A 24,282-nucleotide genomic window follows, 5' to 3' on the forward strand; every position below is an offset into this window, starting at 1 on the left:
GATTCACCAGTGAATGCATCTGGGTATTTTGTTTGTGGGAATGTTTTTAAACTACAAATCCAAGTTCTTGAGTAGATACAGAGCTATTAAGGTTATCAGTTCTTCTTGAGTAAGCTTTGGTAGTTGTGTCTTTCAAGGATTTTTTTTCTTTTAATCTGTGATTCTGAAATTATGACCATAAAGTTCATAATCTCTCATTCTTCTAATGTCTGTAGAATGTTTATAACATCAACTCTTTCCTTCTTGATATTTATACTTCGTGTTTTTTCTTTTGTTTTCCTAATCTAGGTACAGGGTTAAAAAATTATTGATCTCAAAGAATAAACTTTTAGTGTTATTTTCTTCTTTGGTTTTCTATTTCTTTAATTTCTGCTTTTTTCCTTATGCTTATTTTGGGGGTTATCTCATTTCTAGTTTAAAGTAGAAGCAGAGGTCATTGATTTGAGGCTTTCTTGAAGCATTTAGCATTTAGGCATTTAGTGCTATAAATTTTTTTTCTAAGAATCCCACATACTGTTTTCATGTTCATTTAATTCAGAATACTTCCCAATTTTATTTTTAACCTTTTCTTTGACCCCATGGTTGAGGTTTATATTTTAGTTTACAAATATTTGGGGATTTTCCAGAGATCTTTATTGCTGATTTCTATTTTAATTCTATATAGTCAGAGAACTAGGACTTGAAATATTTTTTTAAATCTGTTTAGATTTGATTTACAGCCCAGAATATGTTCTGTCTTGTTAAATGTTCCATGTGCATGTGAAGAGAGTTCTATAATTGCCAACTAGGTCAAATTGATAGTATATTCTTAATGATTTTCTTTCTATTTGTTGGATCAATTATTGAGAGAGGGGTATTGAAATCTCCAGTTATAATTACGGATTTGTCTAATTCTTGCCGTTCAAGGAGTTGTTTCTCTCTCTCACTCTCTCTCTCTCATATTTCGAAGCTCTGTTAATAGATTCATAAATGTTTAGGATTATTCTGTCCTCTTGATGACAACTTTATGAAATGGCTATTTTTATTCCTAGAAATATAAATATATAAAATATATTGCTCTGAAATGTACACTCTCATGTCACTCCAATTGCATTCAATGTGTTTTTCATCTCAGAGGTTGCAATTTCTTTTGCAGAAGTTTGATTTGGGGGGCGCCTGGGTGGCTCAGTCGTTAAGCGTCTGCCTTTGGCTCAGGTCATGATCCCAGGGTCCTGGGATCGAGCCCCACATCGGGCTCCCTGCTCGGCGGGAAGCCTGCTTCTCCCTCTCCCACCTCCCCTGCTTATGTTCCCTCTCTCGCTGTGTCTCTCTCTGTCAAATAAATAAATAAAATCTTTAAAAAAAAAAAAAAAAGAAAGTTTGATTTGGGATTAAAAAAATTTTTTTTTCTCTTACAAAACTTAAGTGAGATAGACTACAATTAAAATGGTTTTAATGTCCTTGTCTGTTAATTCTAACATCTGTGTCTGTTCAGGGTAGTTTTGAATGATGTTATGTTCTCCTGCTTCTTATGGCTGGTAATCTTTATTTGTCAGACATTGTGAATTTTACCTTCTTGGGTGCTGAATATTTTTGTATTCCTATAAACATTTTTTTTTAAAGATTTGATTTATGAGAGAGAGAGCACACAAGCTGGGGGGCAGGGAGGCAGAGGGAGAAGCAGGCTCCCCGCTGAGCAGGGAGCCCGATGTGGGGCTTGATCTCAGGACCCTGGGATCATGACCTGAGCCAAAGGCAGACGCTTAACGACTGAGCCACCCAGGCACCCTTCCTATAAACATTCTTGAGCTTCATTCTAGGATGCAGTTAGGTTTTATGGAAAGTTTGACCATTTTTGGTAATTTTTATATTTGCTAGGTGGGACCATAGTCTAGAGTTAAGTATTCCCCACTATTGAGTGAGGACCCTTCTGAGGACTACGAATTCTATGCCCATGAATTATGAGGTTTTGTAATCTGACTAGTGGAAATGGCAACTTTAGAACATTATGTATTATATTCCATTTTAATGTAAAATATACATATGTGTTTCCCTCATTTAGTGATTGTTTTATGAATACATATAATGTGATAGGCATCAGGAATAGACTAGCAAATGAAACAAAATCCTTGCTCTCAAGGAGTCTACATTCTATGGCTGGAGACTTATAAGGCAATAGTTATATAGTATGTCAGGTAGTAATATGTGCTTTGAAGAAAATGAAGCCGCATAAGGAGAGAGAACATGATGGAGAGTGGGATAGGGTACAGTAACATGAATGGGAATAACTCCTTGAAAAGATGACATTTGAGCAGAGACTAGAATATGAAGGAAAGGAGCATACCTGGGGTTGTCCAGGGGAAGGACATTCTAGATATTTGAATAAGTGCTAAGATGGAATAGTAAGCCAGGAGAATGGGTTTGGCTTGTTTGAGGAAGATCAAAGAGGTTAGTATCATTGGGGTGCTGGTAGAAAGTAAGGGAAGGAACAGTGGGGATGAGGGCAGAGAGCACGAGGACAGTGTGAGATCATGTAAGGCTTTGCTGCCTGTGGTAAGAACTTTGGGTTTTGCTCTGAGGGTGATAGAAATAATTTAGGGGTTTTGAGAAAGGTAATGGCGTGACCTGCCTTACCCTTTTAAAGGTATGCTATGTAGCCATATGGGGAATTGACTACAGGTGAAGGGCAGTAACAAGGAGACCAGGTTAAAAGCTGTATAATCATTTGGTCCAAAGTAGTTGGAAGTGGTGAAGGCAATGGGGAAATAATCAGATTCAGGATATGGTTAGAAGTTAGAGCCTGCAGGATTTGTTGATGGGTTAGATGTAGGATAAGAGAAAGAATGAAATTAAGAATGACTCCTCAGTGCTTTTGTTTAGTTTTTGCTCCCTCTTTGCACTCCTGATATACAACAAGAAAAATAGTTGCCATTAGTAGGATGGAAAAGACTGGCGAAGGAGAATCAAGAATTCAGGTTTGACATGTTGAGTTTGAGATTACCTATACAATGTCCATTAAACATTACAAGTCTGGAGTTCAAAGGAGAAGTCTGGGCTGGAGAGCTATTAACATGTAGAAGGCATGTGAAGTGTGGGCCTAAATGAGATCACCCAGGGAGTGAGTATAGATGGAGAATGAAAGAAGGCTGAGGATTGGATTATCCTACATTTAGAGGTCAGGAAGATGAGGAAGAGCCATCAAAGGAGACCAAGAAGGAATGGGCAAAGAGACAGGGTGATACCTGGGTGAGGGACATCCTGGGAGCTAAGAGAAGAAAATGTTTCAAGAATAGAGGATGCAATATACTATGTCAATTGCTATTCAGAGTTGAAGAAAATGAGGTCTTAGAATTGACTTTGAGATTTGGCAATGTGGAGGACATCGGTGACCTTGGCAAGTGCAGTCTTGTGGAAGTGGTAGGAATGAAAGTCTGATTTGGGTGAGTTCAAGAGAGCCTGGGGAGAGGAACTGGCAGTAGTGAGCATGGATGGTCTTTGGAATCATGTTGTGAAGGGGAACACAGGAATAGAGTGTAAGCAGATGCCTATGCCCAATGTGCTTCGATGTCTTAAAGGAGACAAAAGAAAGGTACCCTGTGGTTACCTCTGAGAGAGACTGAGTGGACTAGGGTATAGAGGAGATGGAGGAAACATTGTGTATTGTTTTTTCTTCGTCATGTTTGTGGTGCTTTTAATGAGACGCAATCCTCACAATGTTTACATCAAGACATGAATGTACATATAAAGATAGACTATGGTATACATAGTATGATTAGGTTAAACAATCAGAAAGAACTGCAGAGAAAAGGAAAATATATAAAATATTTAAAATAAGGTATAAATGGGATGAACTTTGGAATCAAAGTACTAGGAGCTTCCATACAAATCACTTCATGTCTCTTAGCCTCGACTTCCTTATTTGTAAGTAATAAATAAAAATACTATCATCAAGGGTTAGTGTGAAGCCTATCTGGAATGATGTATGTTAAGTGCCTGGAAATCAGTAGGTTCCTGGGCCATTATTATTGCTTGAATTTTCCATATTGTCTCATGTTCTAAAAGGGACAAAATATTCATGAATTATTAGTATACTTAAAAGTTAGAAACCCTGAAAGCAGACTGGAACAGCAGTTAGTAGTGTTTGGTTCTAGGTTATCTCCTATTCAGTATAGTTTCTGTGCTTTTAAAAACCAGCAGGTCAACAGATAGTTTAAGTAGAAACATCAGGTGATTTTTTTTTTTTTTCTTACCCGGGGTCCGTGACTGTTTTGAACAAGAGCAGAAGGTCTATGGGGGGTGAGAAGGACTGAAAGCTCAGAAGGTACCTACCATCTGAAAAATTAGTTGGAGAAAATTCAGTGCATCAAAAAATAGGTTAAGGAAAATGTGATTTCCTTTATAGATAGCCTTCAAGGCCTGCATCTGCTACCTGGGTTGGGGTCTTCCGTGTGGCTTGTGAAGAGGGTGGCTCGCAAGGACAGTTCCAGTTTCACTCTTGCCCTGGTGTCATTACTTACAAAGTCTCCTCTCACTTCCAGGAGTGTCCCAGTGTGGATGACAAATTATAAGGTCCCCCGACCTAAGGGATGTGGAACCTGCAGAAGTTTTCACTACTGCTCTTGGATGGTTTTGCTCGAAGATTTGTATATTAACATGGGGAGTAGGATGGTGTGCCAATAAGATTGAAAGGATATCCAGGTCAGTTTCTAAACTGAAATTCTGTAATGAAGTAGAGAAGGATAACATTTGGGATGGGACAGTGACATTTTCTGTCCTGGCTAGATGGGGAGTGTAAGTGCGGGTTCTTCATATAAGCCCGAGGAGGCCATATTTAGTATAACATGTTGCAAACAGTAAGGTTCTACTGAAAATGTAAAGTGCTTTCATATGTACTGTTCCGTTTGAGTCTCGCCATAATACCTAGTTTGGTTTTTTAAATAGATGTGGGGATAGCTGGTAATTGATTTGGGAATAAAAGCCAAATCTCCTCATGCTCTTTCCATTATAACACACACGTTGGAAAGCCATTGCTAGAATATCCAGGGAAGGCTTTTTCTGACTAGGACAAAAAGTGCATTGAGGGGGCTTCCTGGAGTGAACCACATGGTTACTTGTTTAGGAGACCAAGTTCTGTTTACTCTTGGCGGTAGCTTTGCTACATAGGTATTCTTGCCTATTACCAGTGTTTTATTTTAACTTTTTTTAAATTGAAAGATTTATTTATTTTAGAGCACACGCATGAGCAGGGGAAGGGGCAAAGGGAGAGAAACTCAAGCAGACTCCCTGCTGAGCATGGTGCTGACGCAGGGCTCCATCTCGTGACCCTGAGACCATGACCCCATGACCCCAGCCAAAATCAAGAGTTGGCCTTTCAACTGACTGAGCCACCCAGGCGCCCCAATTTCCAATGTTTTTAATACCAACAAGCCAACAAATAGAATAGCAGGTGGTTGACTACCGTCAGATTTGGGTATGTGCCATTTATCTTAACCATGGAAATTCCTTTACCTCCTCTTCCCCTCTGAAAGCCATGGACAGAGTAGTTAAAAGAGTTTCAAGGGGTTGACTTGATACCATTTGAGGCTCTTGCTTAGTACTTAACTCACATACCAATTTTTAAATTAAGGATTACAGTATGGAATTTAAGGATTGAAAGAAAAAATAGAAGCTTATAGCTAATTACTCTTTCAACTATTTTTTTCCAAATGCACAATCTTTGGAGAAGTCTTATTATAAGTAATGCTTTTATCTCAATGCCAAGTGATATTTCATTTTGATCTAGGAATCCAGAGCTTGGATATGTATTTCTTTTTGCAAAATGTTAGCATTTTGTCCTGCTAAGTTAAGTAGTGATAAAGGAAAACTCCAATATAGCTCTTTCCTGCTCTCCTGAAATTCTATCAAGACCCCAAATATCTGAGAAAAGGAAATTGTACCTTAAGGTTTAACACACGAGTCATAAAAGCTGGTCTCTGTTAAAGCTGGGCTGTCAGCAGCCTGCAAATTAGAACTCTAGGGTATGTCGAAACTTAAAGTTCCTCTTTAACATAAAGGGGATTCACACAATGCTATTCTGAGGGCTAATCTTTAGTGACAGATGTAGAGAAAGGAGCCTTAAGTGTTGTTAGGAAAACCCAAGTCTTCCATCCTAAGCACTTTTGACTTTTATTTTAGACATCAGCCAGTCATTGCCAAGAATATGTCTGTAGGGACTGATCCCAGCTGTTTGAAAGGGCTTTCCTTTTGTATAAGGTACTTAGAGAATCATGTAGTATTCTGTTCTGTGGCATATTTTATATATACCATGACCACAAATAATGGTGATCCTAATGATTTTTTTCCAAATTGATGGCAGCAAGGACTTGTGAAAAGAAAGCTCATGGAGCTGGGAGGCAATCCTTACTACAACGATTTAAATTAGATTTTACTACTAATTAGACAAGTTGTTTAAACCTTTGTTAGCTCAGTTTTCACATCTGTAAACAGATCCTAATAACTTCACTATCTACCTTATTGGAATAGTTTCATGGTCAAAGGGATGATTAGATGTCAGATCCTTTGAAAAGTAGAATCCTGACTGTAGTAGACTTACAACGCTCACCTGCATCTAGTTCATCTTCATGGGAAAATTTCTCTTCCTGGCCCCTATTGCAATCGGGTGGGTCATGTGACTCTTCCTGGCCAGTGGTGGTGGCTGGATATGAGTCACTTCTGGGCCAGACTAATTAGTTGGTGTAAGACCCTTTAGGGTTCTCTTTCCCTGTTGTGATAATTTTGGAAATATGTTTCCACATTTAGAGCTGTCTGGAATGCTAAGACAGCACATGGAAGATAGTTATCTCAGAGAGGTGCCTGGACCTACAGTGGGCTTCGATTCAGCAAGAGATGGACCTAGTGTGTCAGAACAGAGATTGAGAGATTGTTTGTTATGCAGCATAACCCAGCTGATCCAGACAGCTCTATGTATAAAGAAGTTATAAAATTATCACTGTGATGATTAGTCAGAAGTCTCCCAGATTCCTCCTAATATTTATGAATAATTTGCTGGTGTTTCATATTCTGATACCTAATGGACTTGAATCTGATTGTTGCAACTCTCTTCCCATCCTCCCACCCCCAAGAATCTCCACTGTCCTTTTGGATGTAACCTGAAAGAATGAGCTGTATTGGCAGTTACAACATACAGGGAGAGGTGGTAATTCCAAGAAGTAATGTATCTGGCAATTAATGGATATTCAACAAACCTTTATTGGCAGTAGGAAGAGAAATTGGGTGATATGGTCATTACCAGTGATTCCATGTAGCAAAATTGAGTAGCCAACACACTCCTCGCAGTTGCCTCAGAAGCAGGGTTTGGCACATTTCGTCCCTCTCTCTTTCTTGAACTCTTTTTGATCCTTGGGTTCCTAGACTCCAGCATCTTCTAGTTTTCTTCCTGTCCTAGCAGCCACTCCTTGGTCTCCTTTGCTGGATCCTCTTATTCCTGATAATTAAATACTGGAGTGCCCTAGAGCACAGTCTCTGAAGCCCTTCTCTTTTATTTGAATCTCTCAATCATAACTGCTTTTTGTTTTATTATTGAATGGTTTATTTTTTATTGATTTATACATTCTTTTATATGGAGTATTAACCCTCTATCATACATTGCTGAGAATTTTCCTCATTTGTCATTAGATTTTTACTTTATAGTTTTTCCATGTACATTTTACATTTCTATATAATCAAATATATCATTTTTAAAAAGGTTTTTGGAATTAGTATGGGATTTGAGGAATTTGTTAATGTGTGAGGTGGTGATATTTAAAATATGAAAGTGGTCTCTATATTATAGACCAAATCATTGTTCTGGAGATGTTCTCTGGGTTGGTGCTTACATGGTGAAGGGTCATGTCATTCCAATCCATATTCTTGCTAAATTACACTTGTGACTGTAATAATAAGTTATTTCTGTGTAACAGCTTCAAATTTTAGTTGCTTAAAATACCGGTAATCATTTATTATCTCTCATGGGTTTCTGTGGGTCTAGAAATCAGAATTGGTTTGGCTGAGCATTTCTGAATCAATTATTCTCATGAGGTAGTCACGTGTTGGCCTGAGCTGCAGTCATTTGAAGGCTTGACCAGGGCTGAAGGATTTATATCTAAGGTGACTCACGTAACTGGGAAGTTCGTCCCTCTTCATGTGGGCAACTGCTTGAGTGTCCTTATGACCTTGTTATTGGTTTTTCCCCAGAGCAATTGATCTAGGAGACCAAGACAGAAATTCCAGTGTCTTCTAGGACCCAGCCTCAGAAGTCACACATCATCACTTCTACCTCATTTAGTTGGTGGCATAATAGACCAGTCTGACTTCAGAGTATGGGTTGGGGGTAGGAGAGAACACTACTAAAGGCATGACCACCAGGAGGCGAGATCCTCAGGGACCATTGTGGAGCCTAGCTCCCACCGGCAACCAAAGGGTATTCCATATTTGAGATGTTTTCTTAGGTTTGATACATGCTTTTAAACTGAAAATACAGGAATGCCAAATGATGAGTATTGGGGTTTATCCAAGGCATTGTTAACTTTATACTCTATTAAAGTAGAAGAGATGGATGAATATTTGCAGACTGCTCGAGTAGGCCCCTCAGGACAGAAGGTGTCTGAGATAATACCAATGTAAGACCCCTAGTACGCTTTCTGGAACTAATGTTGTTACTCTTGATTTTCTATTTCCTCCATATCCAAATATTTTGAAGAAAATAAGTCAGGTAGGGGCAAGACAATGTCTAAGACAGAGAAAGATAGCTGCTAATAATAGCAATAACTTTTACTTATTAAACACCTGCTATGTGCCAGCCAGATATAGAACAGACTCTTTTTTTTTAAAAGATTTTATTTATTTATTTATTTGAGAGAGCGAGAATGAGAGAGAGAGAGAGAGCACATGAGAGGGGGAAGGTCAGAGGGAGAAGCAGACTCCCTGCTGAGCAGGGAGCCCGATGTGGGACTCGATCCCAGGACTCCAGGATCATGACCTGAGCTGAAGGCAGTCGCTTAACCAACTGAGCCACCCAGGCACCCTAGAACAGACTCTTTTTAATAAGTTACATCTTATTTATTCCTTACAATAGCCATTGATGGAAAAGGATATTATCCTTTTTTTTTTTTTTTAAGATTTTTTTTATTTCTTTGGGGTGGGTAGGAGTAGAGGGAGAGGGACAAGCACACTCCACACTGAGCGTGGACCCTGATGTGGGGCTTGATCTCACAACCCTGAGATCATGACCTGAGCTGAAATCAAGAGTTGGATGCTTAACCGACTGAGCCACCCAAGTGCCCTGGAAGTGGATATTATCCTTATTGTAAGTATGGCAAAACTGATAATCATAGTAACTCACCCAAGGTCATGGAGTATTGGTTGAGCCGAGATTTGAACCCAGGTTTGTTGGTCTCCAAAGGCTGTGGTTATTCTACTACCTCTTACTGCATCCTGTTGATATAAACATAGGCACATAAAATGTTTGGGCATCAGAAATTTGAAAAACTGCAGAGTTGTGTGTTATCTGGAAAAATCTGTCAAAGGTAAAAGATCCAGGAAAACATAATCCCAGATACGAAGGCACTCTGAAAATGAAAAGTGCTTTATAAATGTAAGGTGACAGTGTTGTTAATATTATTCAGCTCAGAGAAGTGAGAAAATGAATCATGTGTAATTCCTCTATTTCTTCTTCAGAGTATAGCAGAACACCTGCCCATTAATCCTTACCCCATTAAAACAATAACTGCCTAGCCAGGTAGTACACTGGAATTAATGTGTAATTAAAGAAAATTATCATCCGCTCAGCTATGAAATAGGAATGGCAATATTTCAAGTCCGTATATATTCCAGACAAATAAATGTTTTAGATTAGGAAACTCTGCTAAAATGTATAATTTAGGAAGATATAAAATCATCAGTTTAAAGTTAAAGCATAAAGAGCTTTATGTCTGTAAAAGCATTTTGCTGTAATGTTGGTACGGTGTCGTATTTGTCTTCAGTACGAAGACATCGTCTTTCCGACGACCGCTGTTTAAAGGCTACACGCCTTGGGGATGGGGAAAGCTGTTTCTCTTGGATTGCCCCTCTTTTGATGTGCTTGTGGGTGGCATTAACACATGACCAATGAACCGAGATGGCAGGCTTGAGGGTGGGGGATGGTATGAAGCCCTCATTATCGTGCCTTGGCAGCCGGCCCGGAGACACCAGCAGCAGCAAGAGCCTTGATTTCATTTTAAAAGGAGTTCGAAGAACGTGAAGAAGGTCATAGCCATCAATCTGTTATCCCTCTGCTAGATAGGATCTCTTTAAGGAGGAGCAGGAAGCATATTTTAAAACCTCCAGTGAAGGCCCCCAAATGACTGTGTTCATCTTACCACTTATTAATGAAAGCGCTCCATCTCTGAAACAGAGCTCACAAGCACTGCACCACAAAATTTGTCAAAGAGAAGGATTTCGTTTTAAATTGCCCCAGCTCGAGGCAGCATATACAGTTAGTATAGGCAGGGAAACAGGCATACGAGAGCAAAAAAATATATATATTTTTGCAGTTTTATTGGGTTTCATTAACTTCACAGTCTTGTAAAGGGGTTGGTACTCCTTCCACTGCAGAGGAAAGAAACAGAGGCGGACGTTAAATGTCCAGCTGAAGGCTGGATTATTGATCGGAGGGTGGGAAATAGTCTGGAGGAGCTTTAATCTCTCAGAATGCACTTCTCCTATCCCTGGCTGTAGCCGTGAGGCCTCTGGATAGTATGCCCTTTGTTTTATTTCTAAGGAAGTTTTAGAAAGGAAATACACAGTACCTAGAATCTGAGTCTTCCAGCATGGGATTTAGTTTTGTGAAATTTTATCTAGTGTTGAGGTGCATGTATATTTATTTTTACACAATTAAAATATTGATGTTCAAATGTATGTACAAAATCTGTTCAAATATCCATTTTTTAAAAAAAGATTTTATTTATTTATTTGACAAGAGATACGGCGAGAGAGGGAACACAAGCAGGGGGAGTGGGAGAGGGAGAAGCAGGCTTCCTGCAGAACCTCCCAGGACCCTGGGACCATGACCCCAGCCGAACGCAGACGCTTAACGACTGAGCCACCCAGGTGCCCCTGTTGCTATAAATTCTTAATACTGTTTCATAGTAGCATACTAGTCCTTCAAGTTGATAATGTTATAATTTATTTTCTTACTGTAGGACATTCAGGTTGTTTCCAAAATTTCCCCTGCTATAGGTTATGATGTAATAAACTTTTCCATGAAGATAGCTTTTTTATTTCCAAAAGGTAATATTATTATTTTTTTTAGCTAAATTTTTCAGGACTGGACTTAGAGGGTCAAGGCCACTTTTGCTTATGTGATTATCTTCATGGGTTTGCTTCCCTGATAGATGGTGATTTTTTTTGTTGTTTATATTGTTAATTTTTGGGCATCTAATCTGTACCTAGGGGTTTGCATAGTTCTGATCTGCCTGACCAGATTTGAGGATTGTGTCCTAAATGGCCCCAGCAGGACGCAGAATTCACACCATTGGTTCAAATGAGGAGAATTCCGTGGATTCTACCCACAGAGTATGTGCAGGGTGATAGGATGGGGGGAGTCCAGCCGTAGAAAGCCATGGGAGCCGTGAGCTGAGGGGACAAGAGAGAGAAGGCGTGTTCTGGGAGGGCTCATGGCCAGCTCTGGATGGAAGAGAGAAGGGAAGGAAACAGGGTCTCAAGAACACTTAGAGCTGCAGCCGTGGAGGATGCAGTCCTGGCTGGGGCTGGGGCTGGCTGCAGAGGGACACCATTTCTATGGGTGATGCTGGGCTTGAAGCATGTGGGGCTAGGATGAAGCCCGCCCCCAACCTCCCTTTCCTCCCTTGCTCTGGTCTCCTGCAACTTCCTCCATTAGCCAAACCCAGCACAAGTCAGTTGCCCAGGAACCTGGGGGATGCAATCTGCAGGGGCCACCCTCCTGGTTGACAGTGAGAGCAGGGCAGACAATGGATCTCAAGCTGGTGGAGGCGCAAATGACAAAAATAAACTAGCACAGTGATGATGGAAGTTGGGATGATATTTAACATCTCTCTGGACTATAGTCTCTGAGAAAGGCCTTAAATATTGCATTTGCTTTATTATGAAAACCAGGTCACCGTCAGAGAGCCAGGGGCTCAGAAAGAGCACTCAGCACTGATGAGAACAAGTCCCATGTCTGTAGGCTGTTTGCTTTTTGGCAGTCTTCGTAGTTACCTTCTGTCAGATCTGATATTCCTTACACCTGCTCTTCCAGCTTTCCCCCAGCCCTCGAAGTTTTGATCCAAGTATGTCTCTAGTTTCAAGGACACACTAAAAGTAGATTCTCTGTAGGAGCCTGGTCACAGACAGCATTCCACAGGGCAGTTTCTCACACTGGGAGCTGAAGACCTCTGAGCCTTGGTAACCTCGGGGATTTGTGAGTCTTAGGTAAGGTTTTTAAGATGTTGCTTTCATTTTCATGGCGATAAAAATTTTACCTAGGCCCATCCTGGATCATTGGGTATCTGTCTTATAACTAAGCACCGGGATATGATTTCCAATGTGTATTTAGGTTTGTGTTCAAATTAGTGTCAGTAGAACCTGTTTAAAATGGAGGGTTCCTAAGAAAAACCAGGGTAGAACTAACTTGACACCAAAGCACTGTTTGCGTTTAAAGACCAAATGCTCACAGAGCAGGCTGATGAAGAAAGGTTTCACAGCACTTCTAGAAGGGAAGTGGTGGGAGTAGCCAGTCTTCCCATAGGACGTGGAAGTAAATGCTTGCCGAGCTCAAAAGGACCCATGCCATGGCAATCAGTGCCAGTACCATATATATCCTCACTGGGGCAGCAGTGTGATTTCAGCAGAACACGATCTAACATGTTAAGCTACAGTTAATTTGAATGCTGTTTGTTCTGTAGTTTGGATTGTGTCTGTTTATACATGTGCTTTGGTTTGTATAGACAAAGGGTGACACATCTAAAGATTTTGTACCTGGTTTTATATTGTTGTTTTCTAAGGAACACACTAAAAACAACAAAGTTAATGTTGGGGGGATTTGAGGGAACATTTTTCTTTCTTTCTTTTTTTTTTTTTTTTTAAGATTTATTCACTTATTTTGAGAGTGAGAGAGAGAGAGAGATGGAGAGAGAGAGGCAGGCAGAGGGAGAGAATTTTCAAGCAGACACCCTGCTGAGCCTGGAGCCCCACGTGGGGCTCAGTCCCATGACCCATCAGATCATGACCTGAGCCAAAACCAAGGGTCAGACCGACTGGGCCATGCAGGTGCCCCAAACATTTTTCTTCAAAAAAAGGTCTGCATATAATTCAAGTTGGACAATTACCATGGAGTTAACCATGGACTGGTAATCTCTGCCTCTGTGAATTGATTAAAGGAGGAAGGAAGGACTTTTTTTTTTAAACCTCTCTTTTAGCACTAAAAAGACTTTATGAATCTTCATATCAAGAATTCATGCGGTTTTGGATGATTTAGTAGCACATATTTAAGAAATATGATATTAGTCAGCAGGATCCCCGTGGCTCATTTGCTACATGATTTTCTTGTTCGGGACTCTTTCCTGTGGAATCCAAGGCTGATTCTTCCTATTTCTGCTATAACCAAGTAGCATAGTGAAATCTCATAGATGTTTGGGGACTGATTTTCTGAAGTGTTAATTTCATTGTTTGAAAATATCAAAGAATATCTCTAGGGGCACCCAGTGGCTCAGTCGGTTAAGCATCCTACTCTTGATTTCGGCTCAGGTCATGATCTCAGGGTTGTGAGACTAAACTCTATGTCCCCTTCGTACTCAGCAGGGAATCTGCTAGAGATTTCTCTCCCTCTGCCCCTCCCCCTGCTCCTGCTTGAGTTCTCTCTCTCTCTAATCTTTAAAAAAAAAAAACAATTAAAGAATGTCTCTTAATTTCTCACTGCATTGCCCCCCCCATGTTGTATGGATTTTGAATGCAATACTTCTTGGGGGGATATCAATATATAGTCATCTTTGGGGCTGGGAGAAACTGCCTTGTAATTATCAGTGACAATTTTTCTACTGGGCATTGTCTTTGTGCATATAGGCAGAAAATTTATATTAACACTCAAGGCAGTTACATGGATGAAGGGAAAAATAGGTAATGGATGTTTGGTATTAAATACACCGGTCTGTTTTTTAGGCAGGGGTTATAAGACACGTTATGTAACTGAGGCATCATATGATACTATGAACAGGTATGCTTGCTGGAATAGCTGGGTATTCTTAACCCGGCAACACCTTTTGTCCTTAGAGGCTCTCAGGACTAGAATCATTTCTTTTCTTTTTTTTTTTTTTTTTAAGATTTTATTTATTTGACAAAGACACAGCGAGGGAGGGAACACAAGCAGGGGGAGTGGGAGAGGGAGAAGCAGGCTTCCCGCCGAGCAGGGAGCCCGATGCGGGGCTCGATCCCAGGACCCTGAGATCATGACCTGAGCCGAAGGCACACGCTCAACAACTGAGCTACCCAGGCGCCCCTAGAATCACTTCTAATGCTTCTGGAGTTGTAATAACAGGGTGGTTATTCAGGGTTTCCACTGCTCACTGATTGTTCTAATGGAGAGCTTCAGAGGTAGAGAGAACCTAGTAACAAATAAGTCTTCAGTAACTTGTTACTGGCATTGAAGTATGTTACTCACTTTCTCCCTTGCCAGTTAACCTTATGCTGTTTGCTTTAGGGTTATGTAAAAAGGAGCGTGTACTCTACAAATTAGGATTCCAATTATAGTGCAGCTCCTCACCGGCTTCTCCCTTCACCAACCCCACCATCCAAATTATGAAAAGTAATGAACTGGCCTCAGGAAGCTTCTCTGGGTAATTTTCCTGGAGGCCGACCCTAACACTCAAGACCCAAACTGGGTAACCAAGTCACAAGGAAGCCTTTGAAGATGGAAGGCTTTGGTTGTGATTTTTATTTTCTCAAGAAGGACGTTAATGTGGGTCGATGAGTTCAGATTGTACCTAGCAGAAAAATTCCAGGAGGAAATTGGACTTTCCCAGTCAAACATAGACCTTTCAGGTCATCTCTTCCCTGCCACCCCAAAACTCTCCATTGGTGAGACCCAGGAGCTCAAACACATCCTCCCCTACCAGGCAGCGAAGTGTCTTCACAAATCCCTAATCCCCAAGCCTGTTTGCGGAAGTTAAACAATGCAGGGCCCCAACAAAGCCCTTCACCAACAAAGCCACACCTAGTCTGGTCTGAAAGTGAAGTAAGTGGATTACTTTCTAGACACAGCTGAAAGTTTGGCTGCAAAAACATTGCCTTTTGTCTGCCTCCAGGCCTTTTCTTGGCTGAGCTGTTCCTCCTCTCTCAGGGACCAACCCAGAATCCCCTTCTGTCAGGAAGCACCTCAGATCTGCTGGTTCTCCCCCACCTCCCAACTCTTCCCCACAAACTGGGGAGGGGCAGGTCTAAGGGGAGAAGGAAAATGGGGAGTCCTGGTGTGGTCCAGGCCAATTAGGGCCCCAGTGCCATTTTCCCCCTTTGTGAATGCCGTTCATTAGGATCATAACCCCTTTCTAAGGAACACAGCCTCTGGGAGTACTTTAATCATTCTCATGAATTATATTGTTTAATATTTTAGTTCTCGGGCGCCTGGGTGGCTCAGTTGGTTAAGCGACTGCCTTCGGCTCAGGTCATGATCCTGGAGTCCCGGGATCGAGTCCCGCATCGGGCTCCCTGCTCGGCAGGGGGTCTGCTTCTCCCTCTGACCCTCCTCCCTCTCATGCTCTCTGTCTCTCATTCTCTCTCTCTCACAAATAAATAAATAAAATCTTAAAAAAAAAATTAAAAAAAAAATTTTAGTTCTGACTTTTTACCACCATGAGATACACTTTAGTTTTAGCATTGTTTTGCAGAGACTGGTAAAAATACCTGTATAAAATTACCTATGTATTTACCATCTTTTCTGCTTGTCATTTCTTGCATATCAGATATTCCTCTGGGTTCATTTTCTTGCTTCCTAAAGTACATCCTTCCCGTGTCTGGGTGGCTCAGTCGGTTAAGCATTGACTCTTGGTTTTAGCACAGGTCATGATCTCCGGGTTGTGGGATTAGGCCTCGCATTGGGATCCTCACTTAGCGGGGAATCTGCTGGAGATTTTCTCTCCCTGTCCTTTCCTGCCCCTTGCACACGCGTGCTCACTTGCTTTTGCGCTCTGTCTCTCTCTCAAATAAATAAATCTTTAAAGTACAACCTTTAGGGCATTTCTTTAGGGAAATTTGTTGGTAGTAAACTTTCTGTTTTTGTTTAAAAGAATGTATTCCATTCTCCTTCTTAAAAAAAAAAAAGCTTTATTGGGTGTTCTAGTTGTTAAGAAAAATTCAGCGGAGTAAATTTGAAGATCTAATTTGTTTTGTTAATGGATTCATGATTCAGGCAGCATCCCTTCTGGCAAGTAGAGGGGTACCCTGAGGAGTTGTACAAAATGGAAGGTTTTTATAGGAAGGAGGATGGGGCAAGAAAGTTATTAGCAAAAGAAAAGACAGGATTGTTCCAGGTGACATCACCATACCTTAGGGGAACTCAGGGGTCTGACTAGATAATTTACCTCTTCTTCTGGGCCCATGTGACAGATTACCTCATTGGTCCTTATCAGAAAATTCCTGACTGACCTTTTAAGACTTACATTTCTGGGGGAGGTTGAAACTGCAATTAGGTTAGGTGTTAAGCCCCAGTTTGGTGACTTGGCCTAAGTGACGCCATTTTGGGACCGTGGTTTCTTTTTAATACAGTTAATATTTCTATTCTCCTAACACTTTGAAGATTGGTACACTTCTGTCTTCTGACTTCAGTTGTTGCTGTTGAGAAATCTGTCAATCTAATTGTTGATCTTTTTTGTGGGTGATATTATAATGTCATTGTCTTTGGTATTCTGCGGTATCACTTTAGTGTGCCTAGATATGGAATTCTTTTTATTCTGCTTGGTATAAAGTGTTTTCTGTGTCTTTGTATTTGTGTCTTTCATCAACCTTGGCCGTTATGTCTCAAAACTGCCTGTCCTCCAATCTCAATTCTCTCCTAGGACTTCCATTTTCAACTTTCTTAGTCTATGCTCCATGCCTCTCAATATCCTTTTAATATTTTCTGTCTCTTTTTATTGCATTCTGGTCACTTTTTTCTAGAACTGTTATCAGTTCAAGTGACTCTCTCTTCAGCTCTGGTAAATATGAGGTTTAACTTGTCCATTGAGTTTTTAATTTAAATGATTTTATGTTGTCTCTGAAAATTCTCTTAGGCTAATTTGTGAATATTTGTGATCATTTTTTAATATTTTTAAAAGTCTCATTCATTTTTTATTCCATATTCTATTACATTAAATATTTTTGTTTAGTACTCTCTGAGAGTGCTAAATATTTGGAAATTAAGGGTGGGTGTCCTTCTGTTCCTGGCAACTCTCATTTATGTTGCTTTATTTTCTTGTGTTTTGAGGAAATTTTTTTTGAGAGCTTATATTTGATTAAATTTAATTTATAGCAACATTAGGGACTTAAATTGAGAGCTTTTCTCCAAGAAGATTTGCATTTCTTGTGTCCTGGAGCTTGGGGGTAGGACTGACCTAGGACTGTGTTAGCCAGCTTCAAGGGTCTTGACTTCATGAGTGTCAGGTTCAGCTACCCAACCCTGTGAGGGACCCAGCACTCAGTTCCTGATGCTGGAGCATCTGCTCCCAGGGCAACCCTGACTTGTGTGTATGCTTGCCACTAACGCTTTTGAATTTATCTAACATTTCTTTCTTCCCTTCCTCTCTCTCTCTCTCACTCTCTATTTGTGCATACACTTCTTTGGAATATATTCTGTACTTTCTTGGTGGTCAGAAATGCAATATAAAGTTTGTTCTACTTATCCAGGATCTTGTTGTAGCAAAAGGGCCTCTTAGAGTATGGGCTAGAAGCAGAAAATTTGATCTCTTTAGAGGCTGCCCCACTTCCTTGTTTCCTCTGTTATAGCTAACTTGTGCCTGATCATAGGCTGAGTCCTGGGACTACTACTGGCTTATGGGGTGTAATGGTGCCCTCATCACTCAGCATCTCACATACTACCTTATGGTCTTCTTTGCTGATAACCCTGAGGTCAATGGTCAGAGGTGTATCTTCAAAATATAATACTGTATAAGCCAATGACTATTTCTTTTAAGGAAAAAAAAAATTGGACCCCATATTTAGGTATTTAATTTCTTTAAAAGATATATTTTCAACTAAGTTATGTCATGCAACTGATTATTTAGAAGAAAAAACATAACCCATTATCCAAGTGGCTCTTTCCACTTAGATATGGTATTGGCATCATTTGCTTCTTGAAAATTAGGTTTGTGTCTCATTTTTCTTCTTATACCTGGCTACACCTACCATTTGATAAATTTTTCTGGAATTGAATTACATTTTTCCAGCTGGCTTTTCAGAGATTTGGATATGGCATGTAGGGTTTTTTTTTCCTTTTTTTTTTTTCCCCTGCAAGATTTTATTGAATGCAGACACAAAAATTATACCTTCAGATAGCATTTGAAATCTCCTGGGAGGCCAGTCTAAATAGAGCAAGTTGTTTCGTTTAAGTTATAGATCCCAATCATGGACTTTAGGGAAATTTTCTGGAAACTGATTCCTTGTTCTGGTTCTAATCAAGGGTACTGCATCTCCCTTCATATTATTGATGAGCAGCTGCTATGATTACATGAGTCTCACAAGGATGGAAAGTGGAGATAGAACTGTGTTTTATTTGGTGTTAAGGTAATACTCAGCGGTTTTGCCTCATCTGGATAGAGACCTTTGAAGGAATGTGTAAGGTACTCCATGTTCTCAGTGAACAGTAGTAATAGGATCTTTGAATGTGAAACATGTCCTAAATTTTTTCTCTTTAAAAATAACATTTCAAAACAAGTCAGAATTTCTCAAGGCAATTACAGAGCCATTTGTATTGACAAAATAGCAACAAGATGGGGTGTAAAAGGTTATGTATCTGTTCATTGCTCAGATGCTTAAGGACATGCCAAGGAAGAACATAACACCTGCCTTTTATTTTCTCTTGAGAGATGGCTCTATTTTTAATCTTGCGTAGTGTTCTGATCCTTTTGATTGTACTCCAGAAGAAAATCTGAATAGAGTTACATAGGCCACCTACCTTAACCTAACAAATGAGAGGAAGGGAGAACTCACCAGGGGGATCTCATCTCTTTTCTGATGAAAAATGATAATTCCTGATTGATTGAAATGTCATGCTGAGTGGGTGAATAACAATCTTGGGGTTTATTGCATGCTTTCTAAAACTCTGCATATGGGGTTGTTCTTCAAACACAAGGAGGTCCTCTGCTGGCTATCTACTGGGGACGTGTCCGGCAAGAATGACCCAAATCTGTATGTTTAGGAAGGTTCTAAAAAAGCCATCTCCTCTAGACTTCTAAGACCCTCATAAGGAAACAAATATAAGAATTTTTACATGTGGAATTACTTAGAGCGTTAATGATTTCCCAAGCTTGAGAACATATAAAATATAGCAAGCGGGATAGTTCTTAAGAGCGTGGCCTGAAGGAATTAGGACTGGTGCCAGGCCTGGGCTGCTCTCTGCATACCCTCAAATTCTCCATCTAAAAATCATCCCTTTGGTATGGGTGCAATTAACTCCTTCATACAGAAGTATAAATCACTAAGAAGTTTCATGAGTGTCTTCCTCCTGATTTTCAACTGGAGATAATCTTTGAGTCAAGGGAAAGCAAATCCAGTTGTGTAATAGCAAGGATATCTACTGGGGAGGGGAAGATACCCTCGAAAGGAGGAAAGGGGTATGCTGAGGGCTTGACAGGGCCACAGGTCTTTCCTGTGATGTTGGCAGCATGCACAGCTGGTGGTGCTCATGTTGAAATAGAGGAGACTCCCGTGGGCTTTATCCAGCTTTTTTGTTGGACTTTGTATCTTAAGAGCAGAGAACCCATAGAATTCTTCTGTGTCCTTCATTGGTTTTTTTTTTTCCTTTTAAATTTTTATTTAAATTCTAGTTAGTTAACATGTCGTGTAATACTGGTTTCAGGAGTAGAATTCAGTGATTCATCACTTACATATAACACCCAGAGCTCATCATCACAAGGGCCCTTCTTAATACCCATCACCCATTTAGCCATCGCCCACCCACCAGCTCCAGCAACCCTCAGTTTGTTCTTTTATGGTTTGCTTCCCTCTCTTGCTCTTTTTTCCCCCTTCTTCCCTTCCTGTATGTTCATCTGTTTTGTTTCCTGAATTCCACATGAGTGAAATCATAGGGTATTTGTCTTTCTTTGACTGATTTCCTTAGCATAATATACTCTAGCTCCATCCATGTCATTGCAAAAGGCAAGATTTCATTCTTTTTGATGGCTGAGTAATATTTCTCTGTGTGTATATACCATATCATTATCCATTCATCAGTCGATGGACACTATGGACACTTGGGCTCTTTCCTTAGTGTGACTGTTACTGATAATGTTGCTGTAAACCTTGGGGTGCATGTACTCTTTTGAATCTGCGTTTTTGTATCCTTTGGGCAAATAGCTAATAGGCAATTGCTGGGTCATAGGGTAGTTCTATTTTTAACTTTTTGAGGAAGCTCTGTACTATTTTCCAGAGTGGCTGCACCAGTTTGCGTTCCCACCAATAGTGTAAGAGGGCTCCCCTTTCTCCACATCCTCACCAACATCTGTTGTTTCCTGTGTTGTTCATTTTAGCCATTCTGACAGGTGTGAGGTGGCATCTCATCATGGTTTTGATTTGTATTTCCCTGATGATGAGTAATGTTGAGCCTCTTTTCATGTGCCTGTTAGCCATCTGGATGTCCTCTTTGGAGAAATGTCTCTTCGTGTCTTCTTGCCCATTTCTTGACTGGATTTGTTTTTTGGATGGTGAGTTTGCTAAGTTCTTTATGGATTTTGGATACTAACTCTTTATCAGATATGTCACTTGCAAATATCTTCTCACATTCTGTAGGCTGCTTTTTAGTTTTGCTGTTTCCTTTGTTGTGCAGAAGCTTTTTATCTTGATGAAGTCCCAATAGTTCATGTTTGCTTTTGTTTCCCTCGCCTCACCACGTCTAGTAAGAAGTTGCTGTAGCTGAGGTCAAAGACGTTGCTGCCTGTGTTCTCCTCTAGGATTTTGATTGTTTCCTGTCCCACATTTAGGTCTTTCATCCATTTTGAGTTTATCTTTGTGTATGGTGTAAGAGAATGGTCCAGTTTCATTCTTCTGCATGTGGCTGTCCAATTTTCTCAGCACCATTTGTTGAAGAGATTGTCCTTCTTCCACTGGACATTCTTTCCTGCTTTGTCAAAGATTAGTTGACCATAGAGTTGTGGGTCTATTTCTGGGCTCTCTATTCTGTTCCGTTGATGCATGTGTCTTTGTGCCAGTACTGTCTTGATGACTAGAGCTTTGTAATAGAGCTTCAGGTCTGGAATTGTGATGACTCCAGCTCTGCTTTTCTTTTTCAGGATTGCTTTGGCTATTCAGGGTCTTTTGTGGTTCCATGTGTCCTTCATTTCTAACTCTATGCCTGGTGCTAGTAGGAGCTCTGTGTACTGACTCTTGAGTGGATGTCAGCTCAGGACTTGGCAGCAGGGAAGGAGGGAGAAGGAGGCATAGAGACAGGTACCTGACATGGAGGGCTAGCATGCTGAACAGAAACATTGTCTCATCTTTCTTTTGTCATGGTCTCAGTCCTTCTTGGTACTGTTCTTCCTTTTGTGGAAAAAAAAAAAAAGTGGCTCTCTGTTTTCGTTTCTTCTTAGTCCCCCAGATTTATACTTCTGCTCCATCCAGGTCCTCACTTTTGGTCCAGGAGCCTGGGTGCTCTTGGCTTTGTGCTCGAATATAGTAAATGCATACTCTTCTTCGCTGGATGCCCTTGAGAGGTCTGTTGGAACAGGACTTCAAGCAGCAACTCTTCTCCCTTCACACCTTAAGCCTTGCCTTTCTCTGCTTTGGATTGACCCCCAGACACAGCCAGGAGCTTAGGCTCTTGCTCAGGATGTAGTTTGTGTTGCTCTGTTGATCTGTCCTCCAGCCCCTGCTGCCAAATGGCAAGTTTCCAGATGTATTTCCCTATTGTTCTAGGGGAAAAAAGTTAAATGCTTTTTGAAGGGGAGGGGAAGGGGGAAAAGTCAGGTATTTAATTTGGACATCAGAGTGGTTTGGCTTGTGTCCTATAGTCATTCCATAGGAGTTTATTTAGGCAGACAATGTCTAAGTGATTGATCAAGGAGGGACAGGAGTTAGTCATCCATCTTAGGCACTTGGCAAATTCTGTTTTACACCTGGAGACACAGTTCAGGGTGCTTGCCGGGGAACCAAAGGTTTGTGCCTCTGAAAGAGGAAGGGGGCCTGGTCCCATTGAGTTATAGCAGGGCCAGATGAAGCGATTCTCCATGACTGGGGAGAGGAGCATCCACTGTGTTCTTCCTCCCTATTCCTTCCACTACTTAAAATTTGTACTCACTTCATCTGCATCCCACCAGATCTTTCTACTTGGGGACAAGAGGATGCTGTATGAAGTCTGAGTCCTTCTTGCACCTGGTGTGTGGCTGGGAAAGGTTATTGAGCCTAAGGACCTCCTTAAGACTCCTCCCCTGTCTAAAGTTTCCTACTTACTTTAAAAAAACTTATATCCTAAATGTCTGCAACTTCAGTTATAATGATACCTTTCCATGTTCATTTGTTTAGATATGCCACATTGCTGTCTGCTGTTGGCAACCCTCCTGGACTAGGCTGCTTTGGTTAATCACATGGATGTTGTGAGTATTATGTTCACAAGTGGATGTAGAGAAGATAATTTGATTGAACTACAAATCCTCACCACACGAGCCACTCCCGCTTAGCAAAAATATATGAAACAGTTGTGATCTGGAGTTTCATTAATCTCTGGGATTATGCTGCTTGCACATTGGTTAAATACTGTGGTTTCCGTATCTTACTCTAAGCATTGAGTTTTTATCAAAGAACTTTTGACACAAAGCAGTGTCTTAGAGTGTTTCAACATGAAGGTAGTTGTTGATCTCCATTTGCAATCATGAATTCATTTCATCTCCTATGCTTTTATGTTACAGCTTTCTTTTTTTTTGTTTCCACTTTTATTTTTATTTTTTATTTTTTTAAGATTTATTTATTTGAGAGAGAGCACTTAAGCGAGGGGAGGGGCAGAGGGAGAGAATCTTCAAGCAGACTCCTTGCTGAGTGCAGATCTTGTTTCAGGGCTCCATCCCACACCCTATGAGATCATGACTTGGGCCAAAACCAAGAGCTGGATGCTTTACTGACTGAGCCACCCAGGCACCCCAGATTGTTCCCACTTCTAGGCTATTATGAAAGTTCATGATCAAGTTTTTGGGTGGACATACGTTTCAATTCTAATTGCTGGATCACATGGTAACACTATGTTTAACATTCTGATGAACTGCCTGTTTTCCAGAGTGGCTGCACCATTTCACATTCCAGCTTGGAGTGTATGAAGGTTCCAGTTTCTCCACATTGTGAACAGCACCTGTTATTACCTTATTTATCACAGTAATGCTAATTGGTATCTTCTTATGTTTATTTGCATAATTAATGATCAGCATCATTTCAGGCACTTAACTGGCCATTTACACATCTTCTTTGAACAAATGTTTTATTCAGATCCTTTGCCCATTTAAAAAAATTGGGTTGTCTTATTATTGAGTTGCAAGAGTTCTTTAAGTATTCTAGATACAAGTCCTAAGCAGATACAAGATTTATAAATAAATTCTCCCATTCTGTGGATTGCCTTTTCATTTTTTTAAAAATTTTTTTATTGTTATGTTAATCCCCATACATTACATCATTAGTTTTAGATATAGTGTTCCATGATTCATTGTTTGTGCATAACACCCAGTGCTCCATGCAGAACATGCCCTCCTCAATTCCCCTCACCAGGCTGACCCATCCTCCCACCCCCCTCCCCTCTAGAACCCTCAGTTTGTTTCTCAGAGTCCATTGTCTCTCATGGTTCGTCTACCCCTCCGATTTCCCCTCCTTCATTTTTCCCCTCCTGCTATCTTCTTCTTTTTTTTTTTTCCTTAACATATATTGCATTATTCGTTTCAGAGGTACAGATCTGAGATTCAACAGTCTTGCACAATTCACAGCGCTTACCAGAGCACATACCCTCCCCAGTGTCTATCACCCAGCCACCCCATCCCTCCCACCCCCCACCACTCCAGCAACCCCCAGTTTGTTTCCTGAGATTAAGAATTCCTCATATCAGTGAGGTCATATGAT

At 40.5% G+C, this 24,282-nt stretch overlaps 1 protein-coding gene across 1 annotated transcript in view; it reads left to right on the forward strand.

The window, feature by feature from the left end:
* Positions 1-24,282, forward strand: part of LYPD6B (LY6/PLAUR domain containing 6B) — a 169,146-nt gene that overhangs the window by 58,206 nt on the left and 86,658 nt on the right. Inside the window, exon 2 of the mRNA XM_045868901.3 lies at positions 22,711-22,781. The gene's annotated coding sequence lies outside the window, so the exon portion shown is untranslated. The remainder of the gene's footprint in view (positions 1-22,710; positions 22,782-24,282) is intronic.

Source organism: Mirounga angustirostris, unplaced genomic scaffold (assembly GCF_029215605.1).
Source record: "Mirounga angustirostris isolate CCGP_5_RB_7025 unplaced genomic scaffold, mMirAng1.0.hap1 SCAF_3, whole genome shotgun sequence".
NCBI classification, from domain to species: domain Eukaryota; kingdom Metazoa; phylum Chordata; class Mammalia; order Carnivora; family Phocidae; genus Mirounga; species Mirounga angustirostris.